The following is a 13,300-nucleotide window of genomic DNA, read 5'->3' as shown; positions in this document are numbered from 1 at the left end:
GGAGAAACGTGTCTGCTATATATGTAAATGTGACGACCTTTCTAAATAAATCCTTCGTGCATTTAATGGAAAGTGCAAGATTTTTTAGGTTGCAAATTATGCAATGAGCAAAGAACAATGAAAGTATAGTTTACTTCACAACGCACTTTGGCTTTGGCGTTAAGGCTGAATGAACTCCAGTGAGCTGCAGCCTCCCTTCCTGAGCACAGCGTGAGCGTTACCGGCCCTGGAAGCACCTATCGCTGAATAAAGGGGTGCGGTGGCGCAGTGGGTTGGACTGGGTCCTGCTCTCCAGTGGGTCTGGGGTTCGAGTCCCGCTTGGGGTGCCTTGCGACGGACTGGCGTCCCGTCCTGGGTGTGTCCCCTCCCCCTCTGGCCTTACGCCCTGTGTTGCCGGGTTAGGCTCTGGCTCCCTGCGACCCCGTATGGGACAAGCGGTTTGGAAAATGTGTGTGTGTCTGCCGAATAAATAAATGTAAATGGAAGCTCGTTCACAGCCCAAAATCGTGGGCCATACCGGAGAAACGCCTGCTACGTCACCCAAAGCACATGTTTCAAACAAATGGAATGTGTGTGAGTGTGACCCGCGAAGGAATGTGAGGCGCGAGTTTAATTTTCACTTTAGATTCCTTTCAGTGAGGTTGCGTTTTGCTTTCACCATTTGCACTCATATTTACACTTAAACCAAATTGCTTAAATTCCGTTCAGGAGTCATGAATAGTTAAGCTTTGACCAAATCTCCAAAATAACACACCCACCTGAAAAAAGCCAACGCCCGGACAGTGAGAAGCGATGCATCGAATTTCAGTAGGAGAGTTCAGGTGACTTTTATTGAGGTCAGGACTGGGCCCCGAAGGTCTGAAACTCTCCGCTTTTACAAGGCCGGGGGCACGAGGTCCACAGCGGGGCCATTGTGAACACGTGCTGTTAGCTTTGGGAACAGTTCAAACAGCATAAATCCCCGTAAACTTGTATAAATAAATAATCTGTAGAACAAATAATTCTGTGTGTTCTGTATTGTTTGCTCAACAAATGTGTGTTTGTTTACGAGCTTACCTCCTGCGTAAAAAAAGGAGGTAAAAGACAAGTACTTGCTGGTGACGCAACTGAAATCCTGCCTTCGGTGGAGACAAAAGGAAGAGACTTCATGGTCCTTGTCCTTTGCAACATTTGCGAGCAACTTGAAATCAACAAGTGTGCATCATTTTGATAGATATTAAAAAACCACTGATGTACTGTAGGTACAAAAACTTTCATTTTTAGTTACATACTGATGTTAAACATTTCAACAGCTGAGGTCAAACTTCGCCGGTGAGATCCTGAAATGTCCAGTGTTATACAACCTAGTTATTCAAATCAAATCAAGTTCCAAATAATAATAATAATAATAATAATAATAATAGGGGGGTGCAGTGATGCAGCAGGTTGGACCGGGTCCTGCTCTCCAGTGGGTCTGGGGTTCAAGTTCCGCTTGAATGCCTTGCGATGGACTGGCGTCCCATCCTAGGTGTGTCCCCTCCCCCTCCAGCCTTGCGCCCTGTGTTGCTGGGTTAGGCTCCGGCTCCTCGCGACCCCCTATGGGACAAGTGGTTCAGATGATGTGATGTGATGATGATATTATTATTATTATTATTATTATTATTATTAAATAAACTATGGGCAGCACGGTGGCACAGCTAGTAGCGCTGCTGGCTCACGGCGCTTGGGTGGCGTGAAAGGACGTGGGTTCGATCCACAATCAGCCTGAGTGGAGTTTGCATGTTCTCCCTGTGTCTGCATGGTTTCCCTCTGGGTGCTCTGGTTTCCTCCTACAGTCCAAAGAAATGCTGTTCAAGATTCCCCCATAGTGTGTGAGTAACAGAGAGAGAGAGAGTGTGTGTTCCACTGATGTATGGATGAGTGACCCAGTGTAAGTAGTGTATCTAGCCGTGTAAGTCACCGTGGTGAATAAGGTGTGTGGGCTGATAACACTACCTAGAGTTCATTGGAAGTCGCTTTGGAGGAAAGTGTCTGCTAAATAAATAAACTTAAATTGCCAGTGTAGATTGCTTTGTATCTTAGTACAATAAATCAGCCCTTTATTGAGATGGGTGGTAAACAGGCATGGCACATAATCGAGTGTTTGACCACTGTCCACACAGGGACACAGAACCAAGTCCCCCAGGATCCCTTTCAGCCCTCCAGCCTCTCTGAAAAGGCACAGCAAACCAACTGGACAGCATTGTTGGCTCTCCTGAAATTTTTACCATGTAAGTACAGCCTTTTAAAATATGTAACCGGTCAGAGGTGCCACTGCACATTTCTCAAAGTTTCTGTGACTGGCGGCTATTTGAAATAAATATGTGTGCTACTAGTTACTTACTGTATTTATTTAGCTGACAGTTTCCTTCAAAGCAGCTAAGAATGTGAAACTATCACTTACAGTTATTTAACAACTTGTAGAGGTTATTTTTAACTGGAGCAGTTCCAGGAAAGTATGATGCCGAACGATACCAGAGTGGGAATGAGACTGGGACCTGGGTCTTTTGAGTCCAGGAGGCTGACAGCTGTAGCTGCTGCACTACCTGCTGGAAAGAGCGAAGAGATACCGCTATTAAACATGCATATTTTTGCATGTTGTATGTTTAGCAAAAAGTACATGGTTTGCTGCCATATTTACTTTTCTTTGACATTATGAGAAATAAATAGTAGAGCAAACTGTGAACACGCCTTGTTCCATTAAAGGGCCATACACTTGTACATTTCATAAAAATGTTGAGAAAGATAGCTCTCCAGCATGAGGAAATGACACACTCCTTCTAATCTGGGGAGTGACTCCGATGTCCACAAAGAGCTCTTTATAGTGGCGATAATGTGTTGTGTAGAACAGCTCATGGAAAATATCTGGAGCAGTTCGCCGCAATGCTCGGCCCCGGCGGTGGGGGAACAATGGTCTGTGGGGCACCGGCAGCCATGTTTCGCATGCTGCTCAGCGTTTCCATTCAGGCCTGGCTTACTCCCACTGCAGAGTCAGCGGAGACTGGGTGGAGGTGGTGGAGGTGGTGGGTTTTGATCTCACACAGCCATGCATTCTCTGGCCACCTCTGGGAACTCCTGCCAGAACACTGGTTCAGGACAACACCAAGACATCGCTCCTCGGTCAGGTTCCAAGTGTAAGCACCCTGCCATCAGCAGTGACAAAACACCCCTGTGGTTGTTGTTCGGTTGTTGTTCGGTTGTTGGGGGGGGGGCGGTCAAGAAGTGTCCGCAGTATTACAAATTTGATGTAATGGTCGACTTGTGTTTTTTAATTTCATCTGAAAGGCTGAGGTCCATGAAAGTTGTTAAGTGCTGGAAAAGCGCATTAATATTGCAGGTAAGAAATGAGGGTAAACTGACACTCATCCCCACACCACCTGTCTGCTATTATTATGTGTAACATTAGAGATACTGTTGAACCAGGTATTTAACATAATATTCCTGCAGATCTATATCTGTTTCACACACATCCCTGTGCATGTCCAACACACCGGCCAACGCACGCTCAACACACCCTTTGGTCTCCATGCAGTATATGAAACCATACAGTTTTATGCCTTGAGTGTGGAAAAGTAGGCGGCACGGTGGCACAGCAAGTAGTGCTTCTGTCTCGCAGCGCCCGGGTGCTGTGGGAGGACATGAGCTCGATCCCCGCTCACTCTCTCTGGAGTGTGCATGTTCTCCCCATGTCTGCGTGAGTTTCCTCCGGTTGCTCTGGTTTCCTCCCACAGTCTAAAGACATGCAGTTTAGGTTAGTGGTGTGTAAGTCACAAAGAGAGTGTGTGTGTGTGTGTGTGTGTGTTCCACTGATGTATGGATGAGTGAGCCAGTGTAAGTAGTGTATCTAGCAGTGTAAGTTACCCTGGTGAATAAGGTGTGTGGGCTGATAACACTACCTAGAGTTCATTGGAAGGTGTTTTGGAGAAAAGCATTTGTAAATGCAGTTTTATGCCTTCAGTGTAGAAAATAAAGTCTTGTGCGACCACAGTTCACTGCTTGTTCTCACTCCAGAACAGCTTCTTTGTGAAATATCCACTGATTTCAATAACAGATATTTGTGTGTGTGTGTGTGTGTGTGTGAGGCACACAGGGCTTCAGCGCCACGAGCAGCTTCCTCATACCGATACACATCTCGTCTTACAGCAGTTTCTGGAAAGTCTTTCACCGCGGTATCGTGGTGCATCGCGCAGCACAGAGATGCCGCTGTGTGAAATAAATGGCGGGTGAATGTGGGAAGACTGGACGTGGGTTAAAAACAATGCAAATCATTTTTTAGGAAAATTGCCTGCAAGAGCAAGGCTGATTTGAGGGTTTCAAAGTTTTATGAAAAACACGTTTCGCGTCTCTGCCGGGGAGCAGAAACGGATGTTCCTGGCAGCGCGCGAGCTCCGGATCTCAAGGAGCGGGGAGCTTTTCGGGCTTGAGAGCATCGGTTTGGAAGGGCGTGCTGTGTCTTGCGTGTGCCATTGGGGCGGAAAGCAAACAGCGGCTCGGCTCGGGGGCTTTCGTAATGCGTCTCCACGCGTGGCATGCGAAATATGCCTGGCAGGAGGACAAGTATGCTTCTCACAACATCAGTTTCACAAGGAAGCGTCTGCGGGGAGGACCTGCGCCATAGTATCGGAGCCCGTCTGGCCTCGCATGAAACTAGTGCCTTCCCTCGGTCCCGGTGCCAAGCAGCAACTACACAAACACAGATCGGCCTTTGTTCTCCCGTCGCTCCATCGCTTGGGTCGAATACAGAAGTTTAACCCCCGGCTTCCATAACCCTATCAGCGCCTCCCGCTCATATCCATCTTTTCCGTTTTTCCGGTTCTTCTTCTCCATTATTATGTCACCGCTCATTTGAAGCTTTTGTAGCTGTTTACACAGCTGTGTTTCAGGGTAAGTACCTTTTTCCACACGCTGTGGGAGATGGTTCTTTAACCGCTCCGCTCCATTGTGAGTCGACCCAGGTGGGTGGGACCTGAATTCTCTGCAAAGCACATAGAAACCCAGTGTCTGGAATTTACTCCCCGAAGAGTGCAGTGTTCTGCAAATCTGTGCCCTTAACCACAATGCTCTCATTGCACTATCAGCTTCATTACATTTACATTTATTTATTTATTCAGCAGCTACTTTTCGCCAAATGAACTTAATGTAGTGTTATGAGCCCACACACCTTATTCACCAGAGTAACTTACAATGGGTCACTCATCCATACATCAGTGAAACACACACTCTCTCTCACATGCTATGGGGGAACCTCAACAGCATGTCTTTGGACTGTGGGAGGAAACCAGATCACCCAGAAGAAACCCATGCACACATGGGGAGAAGATGCAAACTCCACACAAACTGAGCGGGGATCAAACCCACATCCTCTCGCACCACCCAGGCGCTGTGAGACAGCAGCAGTACTCGCTGTGCCAGCGTGCCAGTTTACAGCTTTCTTTTAGCGATATGCCTTTAACTTGTACTAAAAAGGCATGAATGTAATGTCCACAAAATGCTGTTTGCTTTTTTGAATATTTAGAAGACCAAACTAACGTCAACAACCGCTTGTCACAACTTAAGCCAGGCCGCAGCAAGCCAGAGCTTATCGCAGAAGCACGGGGCCGAATGGGGAGGGGATGCACCCTGGACGGGACGCCAGTGCATTGCAAGGCACTCCAAGTGGGACTCAAGCCCCCGACCCCCCACACAGTGGGCACCGGCCAAACCCGCCTCGCCACCACAACCCCCCCTTTACAGAAGCTGAATATAATAATTTACTGAGAAATTTAATCCAAAGTAATTACAGACAGTGAATGTAAGATCAGAGTAGGAAGGAAGCACGGGGAATGAAATGAAATGTTTTACATCTCATAAAGTAGTGGTTTTCAGTGCGTAACCTGTGAAAAGGTGTGTGAACAATCATAACAGTGCACTCCATCCAACAACAAGAATGTGATCTTTCTTGCTGGGCAGGATAGGGTTTCAAGACGGCCGCGTAGAGACGTGTTGATTCACGCCGCGGTGCCCAGACGTGACAGACTGCCTTCTTGTTTTTGGAATAAATCACATTTTCCCAGTGAAAACATAATTATAGATAAAAAACATATAAATCATGTATAGAATGCTTTGGAAAAGTCCACATAGCAGCATAATTCATATGTTTCGCTTTGTTTTTCTCAACTGTAAATTTAAATTAAACATCCTTTCCACTGATGCAAAAATGTACTTGTTGCTGGAGTTAAATAAAAGCTGGATATTGAATTCCTAACAAAACCTCAGACATATTACAAATACACATTTATTTATCAGATGCTTTTCTCCAAAGTGACTTCCAATGACCTCTGTGTAGTGTTACCAGCCCACACACCTTATTCACCAGGGTAATTTACACTGCTAGATACACTACTTACACTGGGTCACTTATTCACACATCAGTGGAACACACACACACTTTGTTACTCACACACTATAGGTGAATCTGCACAGTATGTCTTTGGAGTGTGGGAGGAAACAAGAGCACCCAGAGGAAACCCACACAGACACGGGGAGAACATGCAAACTCCACACAGACTGAACGGGGATTGAACCCACATCCTCTTCCACCACCCAGGCACTGTGAGACAGCAGCACTACTCGCTGTGCCACGGTGCCAAATTGGAAGAATGCCCTCGCTGCTACGCCATAGATTGTGTCACCCTTCATCTGGCCCAGCCTATCATACAGGAGTCCTGTTTCAACGGCAGACAACACACTTGAGATGGGCACTTGGCGAAACGCAGTGCACGTTCCGCTTCCTGCCGGAGGTGTAACGGGGACGGAAATGAACATGCGGCTCGATGACCTCGGTGTTCACTTAGGGCCACTTTCCCAAATTATCTCATGTTCCGTCGCCTCTTCTGCACCGCAGCCTAACCCCGCAAAGAAATTATCGCCTCTGTTGCTGCTCATGCCGGCTTTGGAAACACTAAGCCGTGCTTGAGATTGCGCAGACAGTCCGTCGGGTTGTCCCACCCTCATCCGCCACAATAGGTAATGCCCCTGAGGTCAGTTAACTCCCTCAACGTGGTATGTGCACCACAAAAGGTTTCGGTCTGGTTTCCATAGCAGCACTGCTACCGCCCACCTGGGTCGACAAACAACGGGAGCGCAGTGGTTAAGGACGCGGCTCTCGGCGACTCTCCTGCCGGGCTCCTGTTTCCGAACGCGACACCGCAGTAGTACCCTCGAGCAAAGTTTATACCACGATTTGTTGCAGCGTGCTGCGCAGCTGCGTAAATGAACGGTTTGCATTGTGCAAGACTGGCCATGCGGACTTTTAACATTTAAATTATGCAAAAAGTTGGATCGCTTCCTTGTCCTTCAAAGATGCGCCATATAAAACGCACTGAGGAAGTGAGAAACCCCATTTCTAGGCCCAGCCACTTTAGCACTAACTGCTCAGCTTTCAATTTTTTCTATGGCTCATTAACTGCTCTAATAATTACATTTATTCACTTAGTAGATGCTTTTCTCCAAAGTGACTTATAATGTTAAGGTACTTACCCATTCGTACAGTGGTTAATTTTAGGAGAGCAATTTAGGGGAAGTACCTTACTCAGCTGTACTGCAGTTAGAGATGGGAATGAAACCTACAACCTTTGGGTCTGAAGGTAGTAGCTGTAACCACTACGCTACCAGCTGTCTCACATTAAGGGAGTCTCTGAAGACTCTGGTGAAGCAGAACGGCTGAATAGATGATGCAGCTGCAGGTCAACTCATCAATACACACTTGTGGGCAGTAAGTAGCGCTGCTGTGTTACAGCACCTGGGTGGTGCAAGAGGACGTGGGTTTGATCCCCGCTTAGTCTGTGTGAAGCATGCGTGTTCTCCCTACGTCTGTGTGGGTTTCCTCTGGGTGCTCTGGTTTCCTCCCACACTCCAAAGACATGCTGTCAGGTTTGCCCATATTGTGTGAATGACAGAGGGTGTGTGTTCCACTGATGTATGGATGAGTGACCCAGGGTAAGTAGTGTATCTAGCAGTGTAAGTTACCCTGGAGAATAAGGTGTGTGGGCTCATAACACTACATAGAGTTCATTGGAAGTCGCTTTGGAGAAAAGCGTCTGATACATAAATAAATTTAAAACTATGAGCCATTTGTCTTTGCTCAGAATAAAACACTCAGTTTTGTGCATCATGTTAAGTGTTCATATAATGAAAGGTCATCACTTGCATTTTTGAAGTGCGGTTTCAGCTAAAAACACAGGAGGAAGACACACTTCTTCTTTACAGAGACGAATTCCAGCGATCAGCATTCTTCAGTCCACATGCCGACACAAAACAGAACAGAACAGATGCACATTTGTACATGTAACCATAGCGATATGACTGTTCTGTGACTCAGTGTGATGGTCATGTGACTGGGCGTTTCTGGGTGTGCACACTTGCAGAACACAGAGTGCCAGAAAGTGTCAGCGTGAAGAAAAATTAATACATTGATTAATAGTGCCAGCTTGTCAGTTTTATTGTCACTGCTCTTTTTCATTCATTCATTTTTCTGACACTTTCCTCCAAAGCAACTTGTTCTGTTAAGTTGCTTACAGTTGCCCATTGACACAGCTGGGTAACTTTGCTGTAGTAATTTTAGGTAAGTACCTTGATCAAAAGTACTATAACTAGAGGTGGGATTTGAACTTATGACCAATAGGACTGAAGACAGCAACTGTAAGCACTGCACTACCAACCATAGAATGCATAGAAACCTCAGAGTCGGTGGCGGTTGAGTGGAACGCGGAGTAGCTCCTGAGCTGTAGGTACGAATTCGGCTCAGTCTGCGTGGAGTAGATTGAAGAGACGTGATTTATTTATTGAATAAAGATTTTAATTGTCGGAAATGATGAATGGAGACATTTTTATCTATCGAGCTGGATAGCGTGTGGAACCAGACACCTTTGGTGGGCTGGTAATCCATGGAAATTTGAGGGGAAAATGTGTTTCCTTTGAGTGCTCTGGTTTCCTCTCACAGTCTACGGACGCATTTCAGATGAACTGGTGGCTCAAAATTGCCCATACATGTGTCACGTGTGGTCGAATGTCGGGAGATTCGTGCAGTGTACCTGTCATTTGTAAGTCACCTGGGGTAAAGGTGTCACTCAGTAGCTAAAATAACATCGGAAATGAGTGGGTCTTCTTTCTGTTTTCGAGGGAAAAGCAACAGCGTTGGAGGTTGGACATCCATGAGCCTGAGTGGGCTGCTCAAGGCTGAAAACGCAAGAGCCAACCCTGGTCCTGCTCTTCTCTCTAGACCTCCACTGGGCTTCAGCTTAAACTAGACTTCTGTTTGAAAACCCTTAAAAATGAAAACTAACTGCACAGTTCAGCAAACTGGAATCTTGATATCGAATCTGTTGGGCATCACCTTGGCAACTGGAAGTCATAGGCACTGGACAATGGTTCCGAGTAGTAAAATGTTGTGCTATGTTGTGGGTGTGTCCTGTGTTTGCAACCTAGGGTGGACCTGTTGGGTTTGGTTTATTTGATGTGGTTAGTTTTTCTGATTTGGGGCAGGTCCAGTAGATCACTGTACTGTTGGAGTCATCCATCCATCCATCCATCCATCCATCCATCCATCCATCCTCATTAACCACTTATCCTGGTCAGGGTCATGGGGGTCCTGAGCCTATCCCAAAATCCCTGGGCACAAGGATGGGGGGTACGCCATGGACGGGATGCCAGTCCATCACAGTGTTGTACTCGTGTTTTTTGGTCATTAATTTCTTCTTATTTCCTTATAAGCAGTTTTGCATCCTTTAAGCAACCCCCCCCCAATGCCAACCACCTGAGACTTACAAAATACAGTACAACCTTTCTGAAAAAAAAATTCATAGATAAATATACATATACAAACTCACATATATACCATTTTCACGTCAGCAAAAAGTCCTTCACACTTGCTGTACGGCTGTTCTGTACCGAAGTTGTGTTTTATAGATTTACTCAGCACTGTGAAATCATCTCAGGGCCCTGGGTGTCGAACCCAACCCAACGGGCAGGGAAATATCGCAGCAGGAAAAGGTCCCCGACAACACCCTGTATACACAACAAGTGACACAATGGTCTACGACTCTGCTCACCACTTATTTTGTGGTCCCCGCTTGAGTCGACTTTGCTTTGACTCCACAAAGACGTTATGAAACTTGTTGACATGTTTCGAATTCCGCCAGGATGTTCTCCCAGGCTTAATTTGGGGTGTCTCTCCATGTCCCGTTGAGTAACCGTGGACGAGGCGTGGATTGAGCAAAGCCTCGGCGCACCATCTTGCGTCATGTGCAAATGGGCCCAGGCGGCTCGGCGTGGAAAGAGCAGGTCCAGCCCGCAGACGTGTGATTCAAGGTTTCTCGCGGTTCCGTCGTCCGCGTTCGCTCTCTCCGCCGTTCGCTCGCAGGAAATTCTGCGGAAAGGGAACAGAGAAAAGGAGGGACTCAGAAGTCTGCGAGCTGCTCCCAGCCGAGCCGCAGAGCGGAGATGCGCAGGAAAGGCGACGATTTTTTTCTTCTGCTTTCTTTCCCGTCACCCACAGATACCAGGGTAACCCGGGGTAACTCACACTGTTGACACAAGTTTCACACGTTGCTTTGTTTTCTTGCCATGCATTTGAGGCACACGGATTCAGGCCTACAATTCAGTGTGTGATCCTACAAACCCGTTCGTGTGTGAGCCTTACAGCATTGGTAGAGCAGCTGGTTGCGTAGTGGTTAGAGCTATGGCCTTTGGCTCCAAGGGTTGATGGTTTAAATCCCACCTCCTGTAGCAGCACCTTTAAGCAAGGATCTTACCATATGTCCAGTAAAGTTAGCCATCTGTAAAAATGGGTAAATAATTCCAAGCAGCTTAATGCTCTAAGAAGCTTTTGCGAGAAGTGTCAAATGAGTGTAAATGGTTCCCAAAAACTGCTCACAGCATCACGATGACATCATGAGCTATTTTAATGGGCATCTCTTCATCAGTGTGCCTGACAAGTGCAAAAGTGTGGAGGAACACCATTCTGGTAGATGCTGAGAAGTTTCTCCACCATGATCTTCACCACCTGGACCTCGTGGGTCAGGTCACATGGTTCTACCAGCACCGGTCAGGTCCAAACATGTTGCTTTGCTGCTTGTTGGTGCAAATGCTGCAAACATCTTAATCTCCATGGCAACGGTCCGTTTCTTCACCCGTCACGTTGGGCCGTTCACTTCTCTGTACGTTCAGGAGCCGAACGGGTTGATCTTTAGCAAGACCGCCTTCTTCAGCTCTTTCATACTTTGCCATTAATACTGAGCTCCTTTTTCTGCCAAAGGTCAAAAAACAAGGTCCCCCAACAGACACACGCACCATAAAACAGTCCGATATGTTTCGAACAACTAGTATGCTGTCTTCCAAATCAAACAATTTTCTCCGCATTTTCGCAATATATTGTGGGAAATTCCTGAAAACACTGTGGCTTGGAATGCGCCTCGCAAATACTTCTCAGTCCCCCACAAATTAAGCCGAATTAAGAAGACACTGACACTTTTGTTACTTCTTAGAAAAGAATTTAAACTACGGGCCTTTGCTTAATTTCTGTTGCCAGTGACCTAAACGAAAATGGAAAATGGTAAAGGCCAAGCCTCGTCGAGGGCCACGCTCAGCTGAGGAGAACATCTGGTGTGGAGGAGAACGGGTCCAACATCTGAGGTTCCTCCATCGTTCAGAGCTGATGATCCATTAGTGCATAATATCAACAGAAGGAGAGATTTGGATGAAGACATGTGATTCTAGAGTACAGTTAATTTGTCCATTACCACCGTATAAACCAGCGTACATTGCACCAGTAGCTGTATACAGACATGCGTTGCTTAACGACGGGGATACATTCTGAGAAATGCATCGTTAGGCGATTCCATCATTGTGCGAACATCACAGAGTGTACTTATACACACCTAGATGGTATAGCCTCGATCATAGAGTGTACTGATACACACCGAGATGGTATTGCCTCGATCATAGAGTGTGCTAGTACACACCGAGCTGGTATAGCCTCGATCTTAGAGTGTACTTATGCAAACCTAGATGGTATAGCCTCGATCATAGAGTGTACTTATACACACACCTAGATGGTATAGCCTCGATCTTAGAGTGTACTTATGCAAACCTAGATGGTATAGCCTCAATCATTGAGTGTACTGATACACACCTAGATGGTATAGCCTCAATCACAGAGTGTACTTATACACACCTAGATGGTATAGCCTTGATCGTAGAGCGTACTTATACACACCTAGATGGTATAGCCTCGATGCAGTCAAGAGATGCGGTAAACAAGAGATTTATGATGCTGCTGCTGGTGTAACACAGCATATTGTTTTACAGTAAACTTTTTTTATAAGTAGAGTACACTGTAAAATAACAATAAAAAGTATAGTAAACACATAAAGCAGTAAGATAGGTGTTTATTATCATTATCAAGTATTATGCACTGTACATAGTTGTATGTGCTATATTTTATACGACTGGTAGCGCGAAGGTTTGTTTACAGCAGCAACACCATGAACACGTGAGTAACACGTTGCGCTACGACACTACAATGGCTACAACGTCAGTAGTTGCTAACACTTTTTCAGATCATTGTAATCTCATGTAAGCACCGTCGTATATGCGGTCAGTCGTTAAGCGATGCATGACTGTATTGGCTTTTCTATTATTCGAGAAAAATAAGACAACAAAATTTTTCAAAGTTCTTAGTTATGTTGATTTTTGTGTTAATTTTGATTAGTTACAGTTTACTGATTATGCAAATACCGCTAATTCTTCTAGAGTGTCATTTTTTGTTTGGTACTTTACAGCCATTGGGAGATTCTAGACGGTGCCAGAACATTCTAGAAAGCATCAGATTCTAAAAACACTTGAATATTTGGTGCTTGAAACCCAATGGCAAAATTAACCAGAATGTGGAGTATTGTTCTAAAAAACTGACATATGGGACAAACTAACGCCAAAAGTACAATTAATCTAACAAAACTGAATGGGAAATGCAAAAAAATTTGATGTTATAAAATTTCTGTTACATTGTGTTATTAAACATAAACACACACTTATCATGCACTTACCAGATGAGGGGAGAAGTGAGTCCGAAACAGGTGAGTTTTGACACACTTAAATGCAGAGAGGGATTCAGCAGTTCTGAGTCGGGGGGGGACTTTTGTTGAAACTTTTGTTGTTCCAATAGGTCACCGAAAGGGCCGAAGAGCTCACCTCTTTGCTGTTTTCAATAATCATGTGTTTTGGTCCTGCCTGACTAGAGGTTCCC

This window comes from Scleropages formosus, chromosome 7, assembly GCF_900964775.1.
Source record: "Scleropages formosus chromosome 7, fSclFor1.1, whole genome shotgun sequence".
Taxonomy (NCBI): domain Eukaryota; kingdom Metazoa; phylum Chordata; class Actinopteri; order Osteoglossiformes; family Osteoglossidae; genus Scleropages; species Scleropages formosus.
This window is presented reverse-complemented; position numbering follows the sequence as displayed.